Source organism: Leptosomus discolor, chromosome 15 (assembly GCF_034619465.1).
Source record: "Leptosomus discolor isolate bLepDis1 chromosome 15, bLepDis1.hap2, whole genome shotgun sequence".
Classification (NCBI taxonomy): domain Eukaryota; kingdom Metazoa; phylum Chordata; class Aves; order Leptosomiformes; family Leptosomidae; genus Leptosomus; species Leptosomus discolor.
Genome location: NC_141405.1, coordinates 10,863,791 through 10,887,007, shown reverse-complemented (window position 1 = coordinate 10,887,007; position 23,217 = coordinate 10,863,791). Strand labels below are relative to the sequence as shown.

The 23,217-nt window shown below is 52.8% G+C and overlaps 1 pseudogene; it reads right to left on the bottom strand.

The window, feature by feature from the left end:
• Positions 1–6,939: 6,939 nt before the first annotated feature.
• LOC147414428 (coiled-coil domain-containing protein 40-like) lies at positions 6,940–18,212 on the bottom strand (annotated as a pseudogene).
• Positions 18,213–23,217: the final 5,005 nt, after the last annotated feature.

Genomic DNA, 23,217 nt, shown 5'->3' with positions numbered 1-23,217 from the left:
CAGCTTGTGTTTCTCCTCTGCCCAGACATGCTGTAGGTCTCATGTTTCGCTTCGAGAGCCCTGTAGCTTGGCTTATTTTGCTTGTAAAGCTGTTAAGCTCTTGCACAGCAGATCTGCCCGTGGAGCCGCAAGACCCGCTGCCAGGCACAACGTACTCGGCGGTGTGACTCGTCGGCTGCTACCAACCCCAGAGCACCTGCAGGCTGATCTGTGAGAGCAGCCTTGTTGCCCTGCGTGCTCCCGAACCGCCCCGGTGCCAGCATGTGCTGCACGCAGCCGGAGGAACAGGCTGGAGCCCGTGTTAGCCCCTGCAGGAGCCCTGCAGTGCCCTCCTGCGCTGGGATACGGGAATCTTGTGCCACCGGAGGCAGCAGCATTTGGTCCAGCAGTGGCTGCCGTGGTGAGGGAGCGATGTGCCAAGCCAAACCGGATTTCGTGGTCGGTCGGTTTGCGCGAAGGAGAAGGGCATTTCTGAGGGAGGCGACCAGCCGGGGTTGTCGGAGATGCTGCTGGCTGGAACTGGTCAGGCCCTTGGGAAGAGGCTCGTGGGTTGATCCCAGGAGTTGGCTCCCCAGCGCGTTTCTGAGCTCTCGTGTAGCTGAGAAGCGCTGGCATTGCCTGGGAGAGCAGCCAGGGGCTGTGCGAACAGACTTGGTAGCTGTAGCAAAGATTTTTAGTGGCGACAGTTGATATGTGGGAGAAGAAAATGTCTGTGTGCTCAATAAATATTGGCACTCAGCAAGAGCTTATCAGCTAATTCAGTGCTTCAGCTTCTGGAGCGCTGGGTTGTCTCTGCCACGTTGAAAAGACTCTCTTCAGATCAGGGGATAAATAGAAAATTAATATGAAAAATATGGGGGGTTTTTTTGAATGCTGACTTAGCTGTAGGACAGTTCCCGCCTGCCTTCCCAAGCCTGGCAGCAGCAATACCTGCTGCTCCCCCCGACCCAGGCCCCACGGGCTGTGTGTGCAGACGCTGTCCCACACAGAAGGGGGCTCAGAACAGAGCAAACCCTGCAGGTCTGGTCTCTGTTATTTGCTGGTTTGTGTCGTGTGAACTCCTGTTCTCCTTTGGGAAGGAGAGGCACGCTCCCAAGCTGCGTTTCAGAGGCGCAGTGCACCGCCTGGCCCGTGCTGGGACTGACTGCCAGTCTGTTTCTGTGGCCCGGCTCTGAAACGCCCCAGTGATGGAAATGGCCCCTGCAGGGTGCCCTGTTCTGCTCCGCCGTTATCCCTGCCGTTAGAATGGCTGGACTCTATTCCTGGCCACAGTCCAATTGCCCGGCTGCTTCTGTCCTCCATGGACAGCTCTTCCTTTTTTTGGCAGTGACAATTCACAAATACGAAGACTTTTAATACATTTCCCTTTTTTTTTCAGTCTTTCCTCAGCAAGCTCTTTCCAGATCACTCTCGTCACTCTCCCTGGAACTGTCCAGTGACGTGCATCTGTTTTTCTTTGGTGCTGCACCCAAAGCTAGGCAGAATTCCCTAGCCCCTGGCAACGGTGACTGGACTAATTTGAGTCTTGCTGATGATATTTATATATCCCAGTATATTTGGCTATTTGTTTGCAACATCATAGTGAACTCTCTTTGATTTCTGATGCGTAGCTCTTCTGCAAGACAAATGCAAAAGACAAAATTTCTGTGCTGGCAGGACACCATGTTCTTCACCTCCTGTCTTATTTGGGCTTCCCCTTCCCAGCCTGCGAGTGCGTACCTGCAGCGCCAGCCGCCTGCACGTCAGGGCAGTGCTGGAGCAACAAGTGTTCTGCAAGATCAAAGTGATGTTTCCCTTTAAATTCCTCCTGTTTTCCAGGGAGCAGCTTTTGATTTTTTACCTGTTGCTTTGTTCTTCCTCTGCTAGGTAAAAGCTAATTACATGTTGCCTCTGGTGGCAGAGAAGTCCCGCACCTCTGCCTGCATTCCTGAGAGCCCCTGGAGACCTGCAGCAGGACATCACACAAGCTCTTGTCTCATACCTGCGTCTCCACCTTCATGCTGTCCTTCATAGGAAAGCTCACTCATGTTTTCTGAGGGAGCATTCCCTGGTCAACAGCCACAGCCACCTGCCAGCACCTTCCTTGGTTGCACCTGCAGGTTTAGCACCTTCAGAGCTCCGATGAAAGAGCCGGCGTAGCTACAGGCCGGGGTATCCGGGCTGGTTTCAGTCTTGGCAGCCACGGGGCGTAGCTGAACAGACCGTGCTGCCCACAAAATGTTGTGGTGACAGATGACCCTCTTCAGACGTGCGAGACACTCAGGGCCTCTGCTGCCCTCCAGGTTGCTCCACATCACGGCTTCGGACTCCTTCAACGCTGTGTCGAAATGGTGTGTTGTAACTTGCTGGTGGGAAGGAGGAATTGCAGCAGAGTTTACCGTCTGTATTCTTGCAGGGTGCCATGAGAGGAAAGGTGACTTGCTCTTTAAGTGTGGTCGAGGCAAGTGACTTCCTCCAAGACATAACCCAAGGCTTGAAACAGGACAGTGGTTTTTGGTGACCCGGACAAGAAGGAGCATATGGCTCCATTGGTGTTTGGTTTTTGGGGCTGAGGCATGACGATAGGTGTTGTGTTTGGTGCTAGAAGGAGACATGGGTGCGAAGGACTTGCAGAGTAATTGTCTTGCCCTAACCGCTTGCTGGGCACAGTGCGTAGCGAGGTCGAGGCTTCTCCGTCAAGTTCCAGCAAAGACTGAAAGGCAGAAACTGCTTATGCTGTGGTTCAAGCTGCCAAATCCAGTGATTACCAGTTAAACCAATAGTTTGTCCTTTAATGAAGGCTCTGTCAACGACTCTGCAGTCTCGTTTGCCATCTTCTGTATATACAAATCTGTCAGAATCAGGACAGCTATTTTCCTTCCCTGCAGGTTTCACGCTGCTCTTTGAGACACGCCGATTTCTGTTTGCCCTTTCTGCCTCCTTCCTTCCTCGTTTGTCTGGAGATACTGTTAAAACCGTGGTTAAAGAAATCAGAGCGAGTCAGTGTTTGACGATGCTTGCTCTAGGCCCCTAAATCTTTCCCGCATACAGTGCCCCGGTAGGACAAGTCAGGGCCTGTCGGCTTTTCTTTTTGTTGCTGGCTGCCCCGTGGCTGCTCTGCAGAGGGGGACTTGGCACGAGGAACACGCTGGGCTGATCCCTCCATGCCCTGGCACTGTGGTGCTGTGTGCTGTGTTCTAGGTCAGACTGGCCTGTTTGCGAGCAGGGCAGGCCGGGTGAATACAAAGGAACACACGGATGTTTCCTTTCCTCGTGTGCCTTTGGCAGAACAGGAGCTGCCGTGCCTCGGGCGGTCTGGCTGCCAGCTAGGGGCAGCAGCAGCAGGTAGAGCCTGCTCTGCGCTGAATGGTGCTGTGGGAGGGCGCTGTGCCAGACCCGCCTGCGGTCCCATCAGGTCGTCTTGCTGCCCTGTCTGCTAAACAGTTTGTAGGTTGGGTGACCCCTTTGGAGTCGCTGTAGAGCTCCTCATCCCCAGCCTCGATGGGAGCACGCCTCGTTGGAGCGCAAAGCTCCCTCGGTGGTTAGCTGGGGACCGTGTTCTGTAGTGGTTACTGTGGATGAAGCAGGAGCCCCTTGTTTAATGTCACAGTCTCCGCAGTTTCTCTGTGCTGAAGGAATCCTCCAGGGTCTACTCTGACTCTCTGTGACATCCCCAGGACAGTGATACACCGGGCAGCTCTGCATCACTGAGCTATTCCCTTAATGGGCAATTTTCAGCGACAAGCATTACTTTTCTGTTTCCTCCCCGCAGTAACTATTAAAATGTGGGGGGTTTGCTGCCTTCATATTTCTTTGTTGCAGAGAAAAAGATCCCAGGATTCAGTACTTCAGCATCTTTAAAACATAGAGGTGCTGTTAAAGATCCAGAGCATTTGGAGGCTCTTGTTTGAGTTGCAGGATTGATGCAGCAGCTGATGGGAGACCTCTTCCTTCTCCGACACTGGTAGGCACGTGCTGTGCTGCTGTTACACTTGTCCTGACGCTATTCTTTCCTCCTTCTTGGCAGGTCTTCTGAATTTGGCTTCTGATTAAAGCTGACGGATAATGGAAACATTTCCTTGGCGATGTCTCTGGGGCGACTCCTCCGACGTGCCTCTTCAAAAGCTTCCGACCTCCTGACCTTGAATTCTGGTGGTGGTGGCAGTTCATCTTCCATACTTGATGGGGAGATTATCTACTCGAAGAACAACGTCTGTGTCCACCCCCCGGAGCTGCTACAAGGCATCGGGGAGCATCATCCAGGTGTCAGGGTGTTGCAGGCACTGCTCACTCGCTGCAGGCAGCTTCCTGGCAGCAGCAGGCAGCGTTATAAACCAAACCCTTGCCCATCCACCAAATGCCTTCCCCCGTGCCCAAACTGCCCACGCCGCAGGGCAGGGAGGGGGGTCTTTCTCCCAGCTCTGGCATCCCCTGGGCTCTGCATCAGCTCCTCCAGGACAGCAGGTGTGAGCCCCAGGCTTACTCGTGGGAGGCAATGGCCTCCGTCAGCCCGTAGAGGCTGTGCAGGTTGTAGTGGGAGGACAGGTACTGCTGGCTGGAGGCACAGATGGTCCCAGCTTGGAGGCGTCCCCCGAACACACCTGCACGGGAGAGGCGGAGGCGAGGGCAAGCTCAGAGCCCACTTGTCTGGGACCGGAGCATCCCCTGGGCTCCACCCGGGGCTCCCCACAACCCGAGGCAGAGGCTGGTACTCGACCCCCATACCTGGCACGTAGGGGGGCTGCTCCAGGCTGTTGGTGGGGCAGCCGTCCCAGGAACCCTCCACAAAGTTCGACGGCTCGTTCATGTCCTGGGGAGGGAAGGGAAGGGGAGGGAAAGGATGGGATGCCTTCGCTGCTGCACCGGAGCCCAGCTGAAGCGCAAGGCAGAAACCAGGGAGCCACAACCGGCAGCTCTGCCGGGGCCACTCACATGCCATCGAAGGGCACTTGGTTGTGGAAGTCCTTCACCATGTCGTGCCACCACTCTTGAGTCTCTGGGTTGGTGAAGTCTGGGAAGGCTGTCGGACCCGGCCAGACCTGCAGGAGGGAGGCAGCAATGGGCAAAGCCCTGCTGCACTCCACAGCCCCCACATGCCACCTCATTTCCCCCCACGGCCATAACCCCTCCGTGTTTCCCTTCAGCTCTCAGGGCTCCACTCAAGCCCCCTCCCCCAGGGACTGGGGCTGCTCCCCACACGTACCTTCCCGATCAGTGGCTGCCCCGTGGCGTTTCGGATGAAAACCCCTCGCTTCAGTCCCTCGTTGTAGGGCTTGTAGGTGCCGGGAGGCCCCAAGCTGCTGATCCCAGGATCCTGGCAGGGCACGAAGCCGGGGCTTCACCAAGAAGGGCAGGGAATGGCCTCCCCTGCCTTCCACAGAGGAAGCTCCATCACCGCCCTTGGGGGCTGCCAGAAACCCCGGTGCCAGCCCACCCGCGCAGAAGCCCCAGCATGGCAGGGGGTGTCACTCACCACGATCATGATGTACCTCGGGCCGTGGCGGTGGAAGTCCTGCACCATCTCCGGGTAGTCCTTAAAGCTTTTCTTGTTGAAGGTGAAATCCCTCTTGGCATCCGCGTAATCCAGGTCGTTCCACTGCACGTCCTGTGGATGGTGGCAGCGGTGCTCAGGGAGGAGCAGAGACCCCTGCACGCTGCTGCGGGACCCCCACCCCACAGAGGCTCCCCGTCACTCCCCCATGGCCGCTTTCCGGGCAGAGGCTCCAGGGAGCAGCCGAGACCTACCAGGGGGAAGCGGGCTGCCGTCATGTTGACCACGACCTGCCGGGTGATGTCGGTGGAGGAGTAGCCCCAGCGGCAGCGGTGGAAGCCCAGGCCCCAGTACGGAGGCATGAAGGGGAACCCTGGAAGCCGAGAGGGCGGGTGCTGGCCAGGTGGGCACAGGGACAGCCCAGCATCGTGCTCCCCCGTGGCCCCACTCCGCCACGCCGGCCCCACCGCGCCGCTCGCAGCATCCCGGCAGAGCCATCCCAGGAGCACCCGTGCCCCTCGCCCGCGGCTCGGCCCTACCGATGTTGTCCAGGTACTGCCGCACCACGCTTTTGGGGTCAGGGCCCAGGAAGACGTAGAAGTCCAGGATCTCGTCCGTCGTGCGCCAGGTCAGGGCCGGGCTGGGCTGCAGGAGCACATCTGGTGAAGCACAAGCGCCGGAGGAACAAGCTGAGGATGGGGACGTGGGCCAAGCCCATGCCCAGCACCTCCGTGGGACTCACCCATCGCGTTGCTGTTCAGCAGAAAGACGCCGTGAGCCGAACTGCTGTCCTCCATCACCAGGTAGAAAGGGTGGGAGCCGTAGAGGTTGACCTGGGGCTGGAGTAGAGCACAGCGCAGTGTGGGTGAGGCTCCGTTGGAGGCCCCAGCACAGCACCCACCCACCCACCTGCCTGCCACTGGCCAGAAGCACCGTCACGGCTCGGGGTGCAAAGCCAGGGCTTGCAGCCCCAGACACTGCCTGAGTCAGCAGAGCTCTGCCCCAAACAAGAGCCCTGGACCGTGTCAGGGAAAGCGGCTTCTGAGCAGCACAGAGCCCCAGGGGGGACAAAGCCTGACTTGGGGACAACGGTCCCACGGGCTTGCCCAGGGCTGAGGCCAGGTCCCAGAGCTCCACAGCCACGGATGCCTTTCCCCAGCCCCAAACAAGATGTCAGAGGTTGCAGGGCCACCCCCACAGGCCTTCCGCCTCCCGGAGCTGCAGGGAAAGGCGGTGAGAGAGGGGGGGCCTGGAGGGGAAGGGGGCGGCTGCCCCCAGCGCCCCAGGCCAGGGGGAGGGATGAAGCCACCCTTGTGCAGCCAAGGAAACAAAAAAACATTTGCAGTGCTACAGCTTTGGTGACCACTACCTGCTACACAGACTTATTTTTTATATATTTGTTTATTTACAAAGCCTGCAAGCTCTAGCAGAACAAGAGCTGAGGGTTACACGGATGGGGTTCGTGGCAGTCAGGCATCCTGCGAGCCCAGCCTGGAGCCCAAGCACTGTCTGAGCCACTGGAGAGTGCGGTAGTGCTGGGGATGGTCCTGCTGGATCTGCTGGACGATGGCATCGATGGTCTGGAGCCGGTGGCGCAGTTTCTGGTGTTCATTTCTCCAGGCTTGCTCCGTGCGGCGCAGGGGAGTGTACGTCCCTTCCTTCAGCGCCTGCAGGTGCTTCTGGCGAGTCTGGTAGGACACGATCTCCAAAAGGTTCTGAGGAAAGCAAAGAGATTGCTTTGACAGCAGGCCGCAGAGAGAAAAGCACTAAGAAAGGCAGGTGACTTTTGTCACCGGTACTGGAACCATCACATTCTGAAAGGGAAGGGCTTCTGAAGAGGGACAGGGCTATGAAGTCCCCCTTGTACTGGCAGAACAGCTGTTAACGGGTACAGCCAGAGAAGTGGTTAGGTTGGAAGAGACCTTTAAGATCATTGAGTCCAACCATGAACCTAACGCTGCCAAGTCCACCATTAAACCATGTCCCTAAGCACCACATCTACACGTCAGCTAATAGAAAAAAAATAATTTTAAATGTTCATCACAGAATTCCATAAACCAGAGAAATACCTGCATGCACAGGGCAACCCTCGCCAGGACAGAGTTTGACCAACTTACAACCTTTGCAGGAGGCCATTCAAGACCTTGAGCTGGCTCTCCAATCTGTAACATATGAGCAGCCAGAAAGCGCTCACAGAGGAGAGCTGTGACTGGGTATTTGCAAGACACAAACCATGTCCTTCAGGCTGATGTCTCCAGGTGAATGCTGCCTCGCTGAGAGTACAACTGCAGCCCCAATTCAGGACCCCCATGAGCCCTCAAGGTGTGCTCAGTTAACTTAAAGTGCCGCTAAAATGCCAAGCACACTCAGTTCAGGATGGTGGCGAGACAGAGAGATGGGGAGCTGGCACCAGGAGAAAGCAGCCGGTCCCGTTGGGCTCGCGAGCTCCAGGGAGCGGAGCCGCTCACCCATCGCTTCCTGTTCCGACGAGCTTCTGCGTCTGCATCGAGGCCGTCGCACTCAGCCTCCAGCCTGCGCAGTTCTCGCTGCTTTTCCGAGAAGGCGGCACCGAGGGACGCCTGGGCGCTCTCCAGCTCCAGGAGGGTTGCGTTGCAGTCCTGAACGTTCTGGCAAACGGAAGAGAAGGAAACGGCAGAGTGTGGTTCTTCGTCCAGCTGCACTCCCAGCCATCTCCCCAGAACTCTCCTGTGGGGTTTTTTAAGGAGCCTCCAAAGCCTGTCCCGTCTGTGTCCCGACACCCCGCGTGTCTGCGCTCAGCCCACCCTGGTGCTCCTTACAGCCCCGGTGAACTCCTGCAGCCCTGCTCTACTCGCTCACCTTCTGGGCTTTGCTGATCTTCTTTCTCAGCTCCTGTTTCTTGCAGTGGAAGACGCTCTTGGGGACAAGCTTCTTGTCTCTTTTGTTCTGACCCTCTCCACGAAGCGCTATCACCTCTCTGCGAGAAACAGATGCCTCCATATCACGAATCATCTTCTCCTGCTGCTTCATCAGCTGGCCATAGCGGACCTGCCGTGTGGCAAGATATGAAATAGGCTGAAAGTAACAAATGTTCACAAACGGCACCGAACCGATTCTGTGCGGCACATCCCCTCCACATAAACCAGGCATACGTGACACGTGAGCGTTGGCAAGCCAAATTTGCTCTAAACCCAAACCCGGCTTGCCCTGTGTGGATCTGGAAAGCAAAGGGCTGGATTATCAACTCGTCTAAAGTAATCTTCAAAAGGTTTCACTGGAACTCCTTAGCAATAGGAAAAGCAGAAGAGTAAAGTAACCTGGGAACAAAAGGGAAGAGTTGCTTTGCCAGAAGACAGAAGGCTTCCCTAACCAGTGATTAAGATGATGCAATATTTAGTCATCAACATTCCTTTGCTTATAAATTGGGGTCACGGCATAAGGTGGCAAACATACTATGTTTTAAATAGATTTCTCAGGTGTCTCTAGACTCTGCTGCAGCCCATTACACGGCAGGTGCAAGGAAGGCACGAAGAGCACGCACGCTGGGTGTATTTCATTCAGCCTAGCTGGAGGGTGTACGATTTCCAACATTGCTATGGCCTGGCAATGCTGCTTCCCCAGCCCGTTTCTCATCTCCTGCCTTCAGCAACGCCGAAGCTGAATCCATCGTGCGCAGCTTCCCCTCCCCAGTGCTCCTCCCCCGGGGCTAACCTGCATCCTCTGAATCTCTGTTCTCATGGCGTGGATCTCGCCGTGCCCTGACTCAGACTCCACCGCCGCACGCATCTCTCTCGTCAGCTGGATCTTCTTCTCCCACAGCAGGATTTGATGCCTTCAGTGACAGAAAGGGAAAGCGGCACCTTTGTCAGTGGCGGAGAGGACGCTCGCTCCCTGTGCACGCGTGGCAGCACGCTCCCGAGCTCAATCCTGAACATGGAGCTGAAGGTTCAGCAGAACCTGAGGGTTTGCACGTGGGACATGTAAAAGGGCAGCAAGAAGCAGCGTGGAACCAGACAGGGAGCTCCGCCATCCACAACGTGGCACGGTGATGGCACGGTGACTAACAACAAGCGTGCCCAGGCTGCCGGGGGCTGGTGGACCCCAGTGAGCTGCCCAGGGCTTGCACGTGGGACACGTAAAAGGGCAGCAGGGAGCAGCGTGGAACCAGACAGGGAGCTCCGCCATCCACAACGTGGCACGGTGATGGCACGGTGACTAACAACAAGCGTGCCCAGGCTGCCGGGGGCTGGTGGACCCCAGTGAGCTGCCCAGCGCAGCACGCTCGCTCCGAGTTACTGGCGGAGGAGAGCGCAGGCAGAGTTACCCCATACAGATCTCAGCAACGTCCAGCACGAGCCTGCTGGAACTGTTAAAGCCGACATCCTCACGGCTCTCGCTGCTTGCAGAGACAGCTAAAGCACCTTTCAGCTTCTGCGCCCCAAAATCCATGAAACTCCTTTCATCTTCTCCGAGAAGGACAGAAGCACATTTGCTGTTGCTGGTTCAGTTCGATGAGCAGAGAGGAAAGGTGACATGGACGCCTACATTCAAAGAGGGTGGCACAAAGCAAGAACCTCTCTGGTACCTACTCTGCTTCCACCAGGCTGTTTAGGAGTCTTTCCTTCTCCTCAGTCAGCTGACTGTGCTTCTCCTGCATCTCAACCGACTCTTTTTCTGCTGCCTAGGTTTGGGAAGCATAACATTGTCAGACAACACAACGTGGTCAGACTAAGGAAGATTTACACGGTCACTGTCTGCCTCCGATCTGCACAGGAGGCTGAGACCTGGAAATGAGATGTCTGTACCTTGAGAGAGCGCACAAACTCGTTCTCGGTGATAGTGTTGCCATATTGCAGCTCCTCGAAGCTGCTGCTGTTCTTGTTGATCAACACATTCAGCTTTATCAAGTCATTGGACGTGTTCCTCATGCGACGTTCGATGTCTTTCTGCTCTTTTGTTTCCTGCTGAATTTCATCTACAGGTGAACAGAAAAAAAAAAAAAAAGTCTTAAAATTCCCACAAGCAGCAGGTGGAACACAGGCAAGGCGTGACAGACTGCCATCAGACCAGACAACGCTGCCTGCAGAGCCACCTGCGTCCCACGTACCCAGGCAAACCGTTTTTCCACAAGCCCAAACCCCAAATACGGTTTTGAAGGAGACTGCTGTGGAAAAGAGCTGGTTTGAGCCAAGGGAAGCGCCATCGTGGTGGGGACATTTACCCACCAACTACTTGCAAACGTTATTTAAGAAGTGTAGCACGTGACACGGCCACTTCGGTTCGGTTGTGCCCGTTAAGGCAGCGGGATCAGTCGGGACAGGGAATAACGCCAGGCAGAGCAGCAGAGGTGCCTGGCTCGTAGCCCCAGAGCAGTGCTGGGGCCGCCTGCGTTACTGCTCACACGGACGTAGGAGCGCGGCGCATTCTCTGGTGAAGGTCTGGCTGACCCGTCCGTAAGCCCTCGCTCCCTTTTTCCTCCATTCACAGCTGAACGTTTTAAAAAGAGTTGGGGAATGACCTACTTTCCCTGCGCACTTTCTTCTGCTGCATTACTGTGATCCGTTTCTTTAACATATCCAGGGAGGCTACTTGTTCCTCCCGTTGGTGTGTTAACTTGACCAGCTCTTGCTGCTGATTGAGCCAGTGCTTTTGTAGCGTCATCACCTCAGAGTGATATTCTTCTATCTGCTTGGACAGCTTGTTGATCTCCATTTCCAGTGGCCCCAGTTCTTGACCCTGGATGAGGGCAAGGTTGGGGATTAATCAGGCAGAAGCTGCTGAAGCACTTTTTGCAGTTGGCCAGTCCAGCTACTGAGATGCCTACCGAACACTTCAGCTATACTGTTACTTCCTTTGTGCCTCTATTTCCCATGAGCTGGATGGGACCAATCATTCCTGACCTCACGGGAACAAATGCAAGGGAAGCCCGAACAGCTCTCAGGCTCTGGGGCGAGAGGGGCCTCCTAAGCTCCTACAACAGGCACATCTGGGTGTCCAAGAGTCTGCCACAGCACTCATTCTTGCATTGGGGTCTAAAAAGGTCTTGCAGCTCACGGTGCCAGGGGCAGACCTGGGTATCAGCTGAATGGGGCCAAGCACCACGTGCTCTACATCACCCCGCCTGCTCCATTCGCCCCTTGTCAGTATTTGCAGGTTTTCTGATGAGACCCTAGTTACTCCCAGAGTATTGATGTCATTCAACGTTTTCATCAGGCGCAGACAACTCCCTGCAGAAATCTGTGCTGGGCACACCCTCATTTCACAATTCCCTCATGCCAGCTCCTCCCCCCGTGCACTAAGAGCTGTTTGACAGACGTAAGCATTTACATTAACTAGTGCAGCTTTTAAACCTCTATACTGATGCCTGAAAGTTTTAACTACTCAGCACTTACACAGTTACATTTATCAGGGGCACCTGTGGTCACCACAAAGAATAAAATCAAGCCTGGGACTGAAATGTGAATGTACATACCCCCTGCTGCGCAAGAATCATCTCCAACCTCTTGTTGTACTGGCTGAGCACCGCTTGCCTGTTCTCGGTCAGGAGACTGCACCTTGCAATCTCGCTTTCCCTGCAGCTGATCAGGTCACGGGTATTTTTTACTTCCTTGTCCAGCTCACAAAGTGTGTTTTGGAGAACTGTCAGCCTGCAGCTGGTATGAGTTGCATTCAGAATAACCTGGGCCACATCATTCTCAACCTTGGAAAAATGCAGCTCCTAGGAACGCCAACAGACAGAAAACAAATTACTGTCACCAGCAGCAGCCCATTGATTTGGAACGCCCGCTTCCCGAGGCACAGGAGTCAGGGGATTTAGATTCTCCTCCCAGGTCTGTGCCACAAGCTGCAAGCCAGCCACTTACCCGCTCTGTACCTTTGTTTCTCCATCTCCTGACGGAGATACCAACATTTACCTCTGCCATAAGGCTGCTGAAGAGCATGAAGGAGCCCGAACATCCCAAAGCCTTTAAGAGGCCGCGCTCATCACCTCTGCAGTTACCTGCCCTGCCTGGGTGTCTCCAGCTGCCCGGCTCACCGGAGCAGGACATTCTCCACCACACCCGACAAACACGTCCCTCACCGAACCACCACCGCAGCAGCCAGAAAGGCGGGTGCCTGTTGAGCGCAGCGCGAATGCAGCCGGGTGACTTCTGCTGCCCCTGCGCCGCCAGCGGCCACGACTCTCTGGCTACATCCAGCCGTGCACCGCAGGTGCTGATGGGAGACAACGCGAGTGTCTGCTTGTTGGTGTGCCTGTGGGAAGGGGGCGGGGGGCCCCTCTCTCACAACGGAAGCCAGCCCTGGAACTCTTCCTGTTGCTCAAGATAATGCCCCCGATTTAAAAATCCCAGGGCCAGGCTGAAGTAACCCGCAGAAATACAGAGGTGTGGGTGCCTTGTTAGTGCCAGCCCACACAACTCAACACCACAAATACTACGCTGGATCTTCTAGTTTTTCTATCTGTTCCGGTTACACACTCCCAAAGAGAGCAACTGATCGTGCCACACAGAACTGTGGGTCTGGTTCGATTGCTCCTTGGGCTGTAATCCTCACTCAGGAACGAGAGCAGGTCTCTGTATCGCATTCCATGGTGCCGGACAGAGATACAAGTTAGTTCGATGTGGAGTACAGCAGTACTACATATCCACTGTCTTCCTCCAATACATAAGAACTGGTACTACTTTATCGTAAAAACTCCCAGAATTCATCATTCTGTCCCGTTTTTTAAGTAAAGAAAGAATAGTACATTATGTGTCAAGGCCTTTTTGGCCAAACCCTCTCGCGTACACCAGAATCCCGCAATAAGATCACTGGAAGAACCAAACTGAAGTCACAAACTCAGCAGACCTTCAACTTCAGATCTGAAAAGCAGAACGAAGGCGCGGACGAAACACACTTGAGAAACACCGCTCGGGGCGGTTTCCTTCCCCCGCCCTCCCAAACGGAAGAGATAATACACCAGGTCTGTTTTTCTCCTACGGAGCTTTGCAGCCAGCTGCGAGAAGTGCTTTGTGGCTTTGCTGGACACCATCTGGTCCTGAAGCTTTGCCATGATTTCGTTCTTCATCTGCACTTTGGCATCAGTTCCTTTCTCTATGTCCTTACTGATGGACAGCAACAGATTCAGACAAGCAGCTTGATCCTAAACGCAGGAAAGACAGGAGACAGGGTCACTACAACTGTTTGGGGAAGGGGATTAAACATCTGTGTCTGATTTGAAAGGTTCTTCTTCCAAGTAACTCTCCTCACCATCTTGGTCCTGTTGAGGGCCTGCTCTGTCTCGTGGAGAAGGCGAGCGTAGGTGCCAGATTCCACCTTCAAGGCCTCCTGCCTGGAAAGGCACTAGGCAATCAGCTTCTTTGTCATGTTGGCATCGTTCTGTGAACGGCTCAGGATGGCGACAAGCAACTCATTCTTCTCCTCCTCCTTCCTGATTGACTTCCTACAGCCATGGATGTCCGTTTCTAGGGACTTGAGGTCATGTCTGTACTTGCTGGAGAGGCAAAGAGGATGGAAAATCACCACAGGGGTAGACTCACGCGCTGAACAGTCATCTACAAATTCCTCTTTTCAAACACGCTACTGCAGCGACAACAGACCAAGGAGGAAGATCTTTACAAAGGCCACCCTGCTGTGACGGTGCAGAGTCATCAGAAGAGGGATGGAGACAGAAGACTGAAAAGCAAATACGTAGGAAAATTAATTCCCGCTTTCAGTCCTGTCCCCACCCCCCACTCTTTCCAGGATGCCACCATAAAAGCACATTGCAGGGAATCAGCCAGGCTGACTCCAGAGCAAATAAGCGCTTCCTTTGGCAACAGCAGGACGGTTTTCCTGGTGATTTCTGAAGGCATCACAAACCCCTAACTGAGAGCGACAGGTAAAATCCCTCTTGAAGTCTAGCTCTTTGGATTGAGAGACGTTGCAAAGGTGAAGGAACTCTTCTAAAGGACTAAAATATGAACAGAAAAACTCTAAACAGCTTTAAAACCCCCACACATTTTGGGGGAGAGTTGTGTTTTGGATACAGAATAGTGACGCAGAACTGTGCTTCCTATCCTTTAACCTTACTACGTGCTTCAGAGCAGCAAGCTTGTTCCGCTTGACATATCCTGCACGCGCAGCAATAAACTGGAGACGCACTGCCCCTTTCAGCATCCCTCCTGTCCAACCCGTGTGAGGTCTCTCCTGGGACTGTTCTCAGATACCGTACCTCAGCAGCGCTTGGGTGGCGATATAGGCCTCATCTCTCTGCTTCATTCCCGCCAAGCTGCTATTCCAGTGGTTCATCAGTCGCTTTTTCTGCATGTTAATAGCCTGAACCTCCATACAAGCCTGGGGGAGAGAGGATTTGTAGACAGGATAAATCTATACTAGGCTGGGAAACCAAATTCACGTTACAATGCCTTTTGTGTGTGTGTGTGTGTTCATAATACGCTGGGCAGGAACAGCTTCAGCTAACGTGCCTCTGGTTTATGGTCACCCCCGACCACAGAGCATAGGTCTGCAAGGAAAAAAATGCAGAGAGGGTGGGGGAGGAAGTGATTTATAGGCAATTCTTGAGGACAAAGGGAAAACCAAACCAAAACAAAACAAAAAAGTCTTCATTCCTCCAAACAGGAACTGATCATACAACTCTGTCCTACACTGTAGGTACCACGTGAGCCTGAGCCAACGGGGTCGGTCCTTCCAGAGGGAAATATTAACCAGAAGCGTAAAAAAGCATTCTCCTACCTCATTTGCTGCTTGCCGAGTTACTTTTGTGTCCTCTGCCTGAGCCACAAACTGAGCTTCGAACAGAGCAATCTGTTCCTGCAGCTCGTAGGCTTTCCGGGTCAAGCGGTCTACCAGAAGATCCTAGAGAGGCAGAGCCAAACAGCTCAGGACGAGTAACACAATCTCAGGCTTAACCAACTAAATTCTACAGCAATAACTTGGGCTGAAAATGAATTCAGTTAGCTTTGATTCCTACTGAAACTCTTCCATTCGTATCCAAACGACTCCTGAACGCAACAGTGACAATTTTCAAGAGAACAACACCTTCTTTGCTGGTTTTTATCGTTCCACCCACAGTAGGAAATTGGTCCTTCAGATCTGAAGCAGCATTCATCCCTGCCAGCATGGGTTACATTGCGCCACCTCTCCAGCAGCTGGGAATCTTGATAATTTATGGTTTAAAATCCTTTGTTAAAAACCATCTAAACCCATTCGATCTCAACCGTTTGCCCGCAATTCTGCATCAACAGTAATTAGTTGGTGTCCTGCTGCAAGCAGGAGGCAGCAGAGAGAGCTCCAGCACACCGACCGCTCAGTTCACCTTCCAAGTTCGCTCTTCCTTGGGACTCAGAGCAATTCTCCAGACTTCAACATATGATACTTCTTTGCTAAATATCTTTCTGCCCCCACCCCCCCGTTGCCTGAGTGAAGAGTGATCACTACTGGTTACTACTTCCTATTATAAGGCTCATAAAAAAATTCTGTTTGGTACATGCCACTATCTTGGTGGTGGGGATTCTTCTCATTTTCGATTATTTGGGGAAAATTTCCCCACGCACCTTCCATGGTGTCTGTATATTCACTACAGCCTTCCTTCTGCCAAGGCAGCACGTCCTCCGAGACTCGCCACTAGCTGTCACCTGAATTCATTTATTTATTTGAAAGAAGAGAGTTTTACTTGATACCTGTTTTTTCTTTTCCACGTCAGCTTGGGCCTTCTCCAGCTCAGCCCTCTTTGTCGACCGTTTCGTTAGTAAAATATTATGGTGCATATGGGCCGTGTTCTGCATGTAGAAGAGGTGCAAGGCCAAGTTTTCAACCTGGGTCTGCCTTGCAGAAACTGGGGAGGCAGGGGGAAAAATATTTACAGAAAAGTATGTTTGTAAGACACACTTTAAACAGAGGTAAAAGGGAAAGAAACACAGAAGCACCCAAAGCCAAATTCGCACACTTGCCAGCCAAATCAGCCCCCCTGAAATGTGAATTTGCATCGGCTTTGGAGTACAGCTCCACAAGCACAGCTAATATCTTGGTAAGCAATTCATTGGTTCCCAGCACTCAGAAGCCCAGGAGATCAAAGAAGGGGTGGCCTCGGGAGGCTGTGACTCCACTCCTCTGCCCCAAAACAGAACTGTCTCTTTCTCAGTCTGTTGAACGCTTCTCTATTTTTTTCAGCAACCTGCCAAACCTTTCTAGGCAGTTTATCCTACGCTGAGCTACCCTCGCCATCACAGTTGTTTTCCTGTCCCCTACCCACAGGCCTGCAGCACAACCAGCATGAGTCAAGTCCATTTCTTTGGCTGGGACGGGTTCCCACACGGATGGCACTCTCAGGCTCCCGGGTGCCCCTTCACGACCCACGACCTTTGCGATCTCGTCACACCCTTACAGAGACACAGGCAAACGTAACAGAGCGACAGCATCTTCCTCCTTCTAAGTCACAGAGCAGCCCATCTGCCCGGAACAGTTTTAGTCCTAAAGACCTTCTTAGAAGTACAAGGTAGCGACACGGTCTTAGAAACAACCAGGAATGCCTGTGAAAGGTTTCAGTGAGTGCCTTATTCCTGATCAATGTTACTGTATTTTTCAATCCAATGCTTGACTTGGATTCAAATAAATCCCTTTCTGCACACAGTACTAGAGCCAGGAAACCTGGCAAGGGCTGCCTCGGTCACCTTTCTGGCGTTCATCGTGTCTGTTCTGACACATTTGCTTGTAAGTAAGCCTGAGGCCCTCCAGCTCCTCCTCCAGCTGCTGACGTGCTGTGGCCACCTGAGAACGGCGGTCGTGGCTCTTCTCCAGTTCCAGCTGCAGGCGGGCCAGCTGCTGCTGCGCTCCGTAAAGAACCAGCCCAAGCTCTTCCCTCTCTGCTTGCCCCTTCTTCGCTGCTGCCCTCTGCAAACACAAGAGGAAACCAGTTACCTGGCTTCAGCTCGGGCAGGGGTGGGCTGCTGCGGGAAGGCAAAGTAGGAATGCCACGTACCAGTTCCTGAAGCTCTAGGCTCACTTTTTCCATCTGCTTAGTGAGGTGACTCTTCAGGGCAGCCTGGAATCTTCTCATCAGAGGCTGTAAAGAAGTATGACATTGATACAAGTCAACGTACTTGTGTAAAGAGATTATGAAGAAACCTTACTGCTACCCCCGCTGTTAAATAACACAGCGTATTTTCTGCCACAGACCCTTGCATTCTTACTTTAGCTACGCTCACTGTAACGAGTGAGAGGAGTTACATAGTGGGTATTTGTTGACAGCAGAAAGCCACTACTGAGGATACCTGAAAGCCAGAAACACATCAGAAGAGCTGCCTCTGAGAGCCCATCCGCTCGCTCTTGCTGACAGTACTTCTCTTTCAGGAGCACTGAGGAGTATCAGATTTACCCACTACACGGCTCCCTCCTGAGCCTCCCATTTGGGGTTAACCCTGAGGGAGCAGACACGCTCAGGAGTCAGTACTGCTGCAAAAGCCTGTTTTAAACACGTGGTTTCAGCCTATGGCTGAGCCGCTGCTGACAATCTACCTTGTGTATTTCATACAAATAAAAACAGCAGGTCTGCGAAGAAGAACGACAAGATTTGAGGACTTCTCACATGTTCTAGATCCAAGACAACCAGCTCTGTTTCTTCTACGGTTTCTTCACTTCTTCCACTCATTTCGTGCCCCTCAGCTCCACGCTGCTGGCATGCCTGTTCCCGCCTTTGGTCACCATGCTCACTGGTGAGCTGATCCAACTGCTCAAAGGCAGTCTCTGAGCAGAGAGAAATGGGTTCTCCAATGTCGCCTGGACCCCACACCCCAAAAAAAAAAAACAAACAACAACAAGAAAAAGACAAAGAAAATGCTTAGATTTCAAAGTGTTGTGCCTCCAGTTGGACTAACAATGATGAGAAAGGGAGAAAACTAGAAACTGTGCTTGACGGGTGGTATGGAGTGTTGTACTCTTAGCAAGGGACTGAAGGATACCTGACTCTGTGCAGCTGTTCCGCTCCGCTGACCACGCAGACACCTGCTGAGGAGCTCCTGAAGGAAGGGGAGGGTTTTCTCTCTCGGTTACTGGCTGCTCCATGTCACCCAACGCAGGAGGACAACTGCCTAATTCGACTTTGTCCAAGAAAGTCTCAGGGGATTTTTTCTGAAATGTAAAATCCACCACCTGAAACAGCTTTTCAGTCTGCCCTGACAATCTGCTTATTTCTGTCATCACGAGACAAGAACGATGCAGACACAGAATCGGCAAGAGGGCCTTGTTCTAAACTCAGCCCACAGATACACTGGCAAAGCTGTGCCTCTGCCGATTCAAAAGCCACCTTTACCCACATGCAGCACAACAGAGGAACCTCTCCAGCTCTGTCACAGCTTTTGTAGACTTTGTGCCTGACCAGTTAGCTTCTCTCTGTTCAGTTCTGGTCGGGTTTGTGTTGGCAGCAACAAAACCGCCCCAGGAGAATTTGAAGTTACAAATACCGGCCATGCCTTCTGTGCATAAGATTGTGTGTGTTATTAGTGTCTCACCTCTGCAGAACTAACAAACAGCTCTGTAGCTCCTCTTTCTGCTGGTGGCAATGTCTCTTTTTGGTCCTGCGGAGGAACGGACCCTGCTTCTTCATTGTCGCTCCCATTCTCCGCCTCTACTGCCTAGCACACACACAGGCAAAAAGCAGAATAGCAGCGTTACAGCAGGTTGTGCATTTTATTTAATGCTCATGCTACGGTGCTGTAACAACTGCTTTTTGTCATGGGAGTTTAATTCTGAAATTTAATCTCGTTCACAAAAACAGTCACCCAGGCAGCATGAAGACGGTAAAGATCCTGACAAAAATTCTACACACCACTTTTAATTTCAGATGTGTTTCTGGCTCACATCTATTTTTTAAAAAAATGCCCTTAGGGATTGTAGTCCTCCAGCTGGTGCTACAGGTAGCCAAACTATTATCTTCTTTTTAAAGAGACACTGTTTTATCCCGTGCCATCATTTGCCAAATTCAAATATCGTGCAGTACCAACAGACAGAAAAAACTTATCACCACCAACCTCGAACACAGCCCCCGTACGTGTGTCTGTGAGATGGGGGCAAGCTCCCGTTTAACATGCCTACAGCCATCTGGGAGCTGAGTGAGAAGCACATGCTTCAGGACGCTGCTGACACACAGAACTACAACGACATTTAACTTTGTTTTTTTAATAGGCAGGGCAAGACTTCAACAACCGCTCCCTTGTTTTACTTCTCGCTATTGAAACTGCTTTCACGAAGCCATCACTCTGCAAGGAGAGCGTAGGAACACCATGCTGCCCCGCGAACGTTCTGAAGGAAATCACCTCCATAGCAAGATACGACGGAACTCGGCCGATATCCCGCGTAGCGGAGCCGGATTCCACCCCAGAGCCCTCTGCTGCGGCACCGGCGGCCTCCTCCATATTGCTGGGCTGGGGATGGCCTGTGCCTGCAACCAGAGCGGAGGGAAGAGTGAGAACCAGCCCAGCTCCCCGGGGCCCGCCAGCTGCAGGCCGCCGAGGGGCTGGGCACGGGCACCCGCGGGGCCGGGGAGGCCGGGCGGCCGAGGGCCGGGCGGTTCAAGGCCCGGCTGCGGCCCAGCCCCACAGTCACCCGCTGCTGTCTGCGCCATGTTCCCGTTGCCAGGCGACACATCAACACCCGGTCACGTGAGCGCTCCGGGCCGCAACACCTCAGCCCGTGGGGAGGCGGGGGGGGGGGGGGGAACGCGGGCCACGCCACCTCAGCTCGTGGAGATGGGGAGGACTGTGGGGGGGGGCGCTCGGCCCACACTACCTCAGCCCGCCGGGCCCCAGGGAGGCCCACGGGGTCCCGGCCGCCCTGGCTGCGCCAGCCCTGGTGCGGGGCAGCGGGTATCGGCGCCGAGGGCTGGAGTCCGGGCGGGGGGAGCTGCGGGGACGAGGCCCCCGGGACGCTGCCCAGCACCCCGGGGATGCATCCATTTTCTTTTATCCCGCTCTTTGTCTTCCCTTCCCACCGGAGCCCCGAGGCGGTTGGTGTGCTGCCGGCTGGGGGCTGGCGGAATGCAAGATAGTTCATTTTAACTTTATTTCCTGCTGTTCTGGGCTGGCTCCCTAAAGCTTGGGGTCTATTTAGGATTGCCTTACTTTTGGGGAGGGGGTCCTCTCTCAAATTGCCCCACTATCTACCTCTTCCTTTGCTGTTATCAGCAGAGACCTGAAGGTGGATGGTCGAGACCCCCAGCAATTGCTTATGTATGGCCTTCAGGTGCTCCAGGGCAGGGATTACATGGGATATTTTGCTCGCTGTGTTGCTGACGCTCTGTAAAATAACTCTGCTTCTTCCTCTCTGAGGTCTGCCCCGCTTTTCAGTTCTCAGGCTGGGAGCTTGTCGTGCAAAGGTATTATGTTCTCAGTTGCCACTCTGCATAGAAAGTAATAAAAATGAAAGATCTTTCATGAGAAAAGAGTAGAAATGTTGAGACCAGGACAGCTCAGGGCTTGCTGCTTCTTCTGTAGAAGCCTCCTTTAAGTTTGTAGGCTTAGAGGAGCTCAGTCTCATTCTGATGATAACTTGGCTGAAAGCAGCGAAGTCTCTGAAAGCTGCTTCTCTGACCCTGCGTTGGATTTGTTGAATATCTGGGTTTATTCTGTACGTCTCGCAGTGTGGTTGGCGTAGAACTGGAGAGCTGGAATGGGGCAGAGCATTGCTTTCTCTGTCCAGCAGGCAAGAAAAGGGCGGGCGGGGGGGCAGAGTCCTGCCTGTGGCAGGGTGAAAAGCAGACTAATTCAGTGTCAGAGTGGCTGAGGTGTGTGCTCTGGTGTCTGTCCTGTTAAGAAAAGACTTTGCAATTCAGCTGTGAAAGCAGGTTCCTGGGATTTTTTGGCTGCTGCTATTTAGGGATCTGGTACCGTGAGCGCTATCGGACCACAGCTGCAGGATGTTGGAAATAAAAAGCCATAAAAGTGTTACCTACTGCACGAGCACTGCAATTAACTGATGTGAAAGGTTGTTCACGTCATCCTTGGGACGGAGGGACATATGGCACAAAGAATTTCTAAAGCAGGTGTTGTGGTTGGACTCTTGGTGCTGGAGGCGTGGTAAGCTTTTTGTTTGCTTTTTTATGCCTCAGCAGGTGTGGCTGGGAGCAGCAGGCAGGCTCCGACGGTAGCATTTCGTTTCCCTTTTTATCTCTGAGTCACAAACTTGCAGTATTGAGTCTGCTGTCCCTTTTTTACCTTCTCAGCTGAGATGCATGTGAGTGAAATCTGTTCCACTGAAGTGCCTGGAATTGGAGTTGTGCGAGTGCTGGGATTTCAGCCTTCACTGGTGACTGCTGTTACTTTTCCTTTACTCTGTACTCGCTGTGCCACTGCTGCACCAGCAGGTCAGGAATGAAAGGCTTTTTGGTGACCTACATAATTCTCCCCATGAAGTGGGATGACTTCAGAATGGCTCCCTATGGTAAACTTTTTTCCTTGATTTGGCTGGGTCATCTTAAATAGCTCCAGCTAATAGCTAGTAGTTTGGAAAGCTTTTTTTTTTTTTTTTTTCCCCCACCTAATGTAGAGATATGGCGATACAAAGGGAAGGTCGTTACAAGGGCTGTCATGTACACATAGAGGAGTATAGATCAAGTGTGTGACTGGCTGAGAGTTGCGGAGACGGGAGTTGGAGAATCCACAAAAGACTCAATACGAGTTATATCAGGAAACTCCTTTTATTGTGCAGATGCACTTTCTTATATAGCATAATTTTCCAAAGTCATCATGACTTGCAGTTTTTCATAAACTCCAATTGTGCTATACATACATCAGTCATCTGCTTCTACCTATCACTTTACTATTAATACTAATGCGTTCCGCCTCATATGGATGTTAGCTTCTAATTCTTCTATTCTGACCCTCAAGGTCGAAGCGTCCTTGAGGCCTACTATGTTAGCTTAGACAAACTGTTCAACAGAGTTTTCCTTGTGCAGGCCCTCTAGCATTCCATGCCTGTTTTCAGCGAGCTACGCTCCCACAGCCTATCTTGTGTAAAGAAGCATCAAGAGGGTAGGACGGGAAGATAAAATTTAGAGCTGGATAATTGCAACACCACATAAACACTGTCAATTAGGAGAAAGCCTTAAAGGAGTTGGGCTAGGGGGAAAGATGGGGGACTCTGAAAGCAAAATTGGAGAAAATAGGAGAGTTTGGGTGCTGATATTGGTGTGCCCTCATAGTACAACAGAGCTCAGGTATCTTTTTATGTGACTCAAAAATGAAGGTGGAAATGAAATGAATGTGAAGCTGTCGCTGATGCCAGGATTTCGCTCAAGTCACTTAAAAGCATGAGTCTTTCAGAAAGGGACTGGGGTGCCTCCGTTTCCCAGCGCTCAGCTCGAGACAATTCACGGGACCCAATTCTCAAAACAGAAAACAGGCAGCTCTGCCTGAAAACCAGCCATCTGGAGCGGGGCTTCAAAACAGCCGAGCAGCCAAAATCACCAGGGTTTATGAAAGCTTTCAGTAAAGGAACACAGGGAGAGTAACAGCTCAAAGCAGCACAAAGGCTAGCGAGGGTGCCAACAAAAACTGGAAGTCCCTATGAGTTCAGCATGCCATCGGCTTATTTTGGGGAGGGAGATAAGTGCAGAAAGGGAAGGTGTGATGAGCTGGACAGTTTTTCTTGCTTGCAGTTATATCGTCTCTTTAGAAAGGGTGGCTGCTGTCTCCGACAGGCTCTGGCTCCAAGATACACACTAAGTAGAGGAAACCTATTTTTAGTCTCCGTGAGACAAAAGTGCTAGTAAAAAA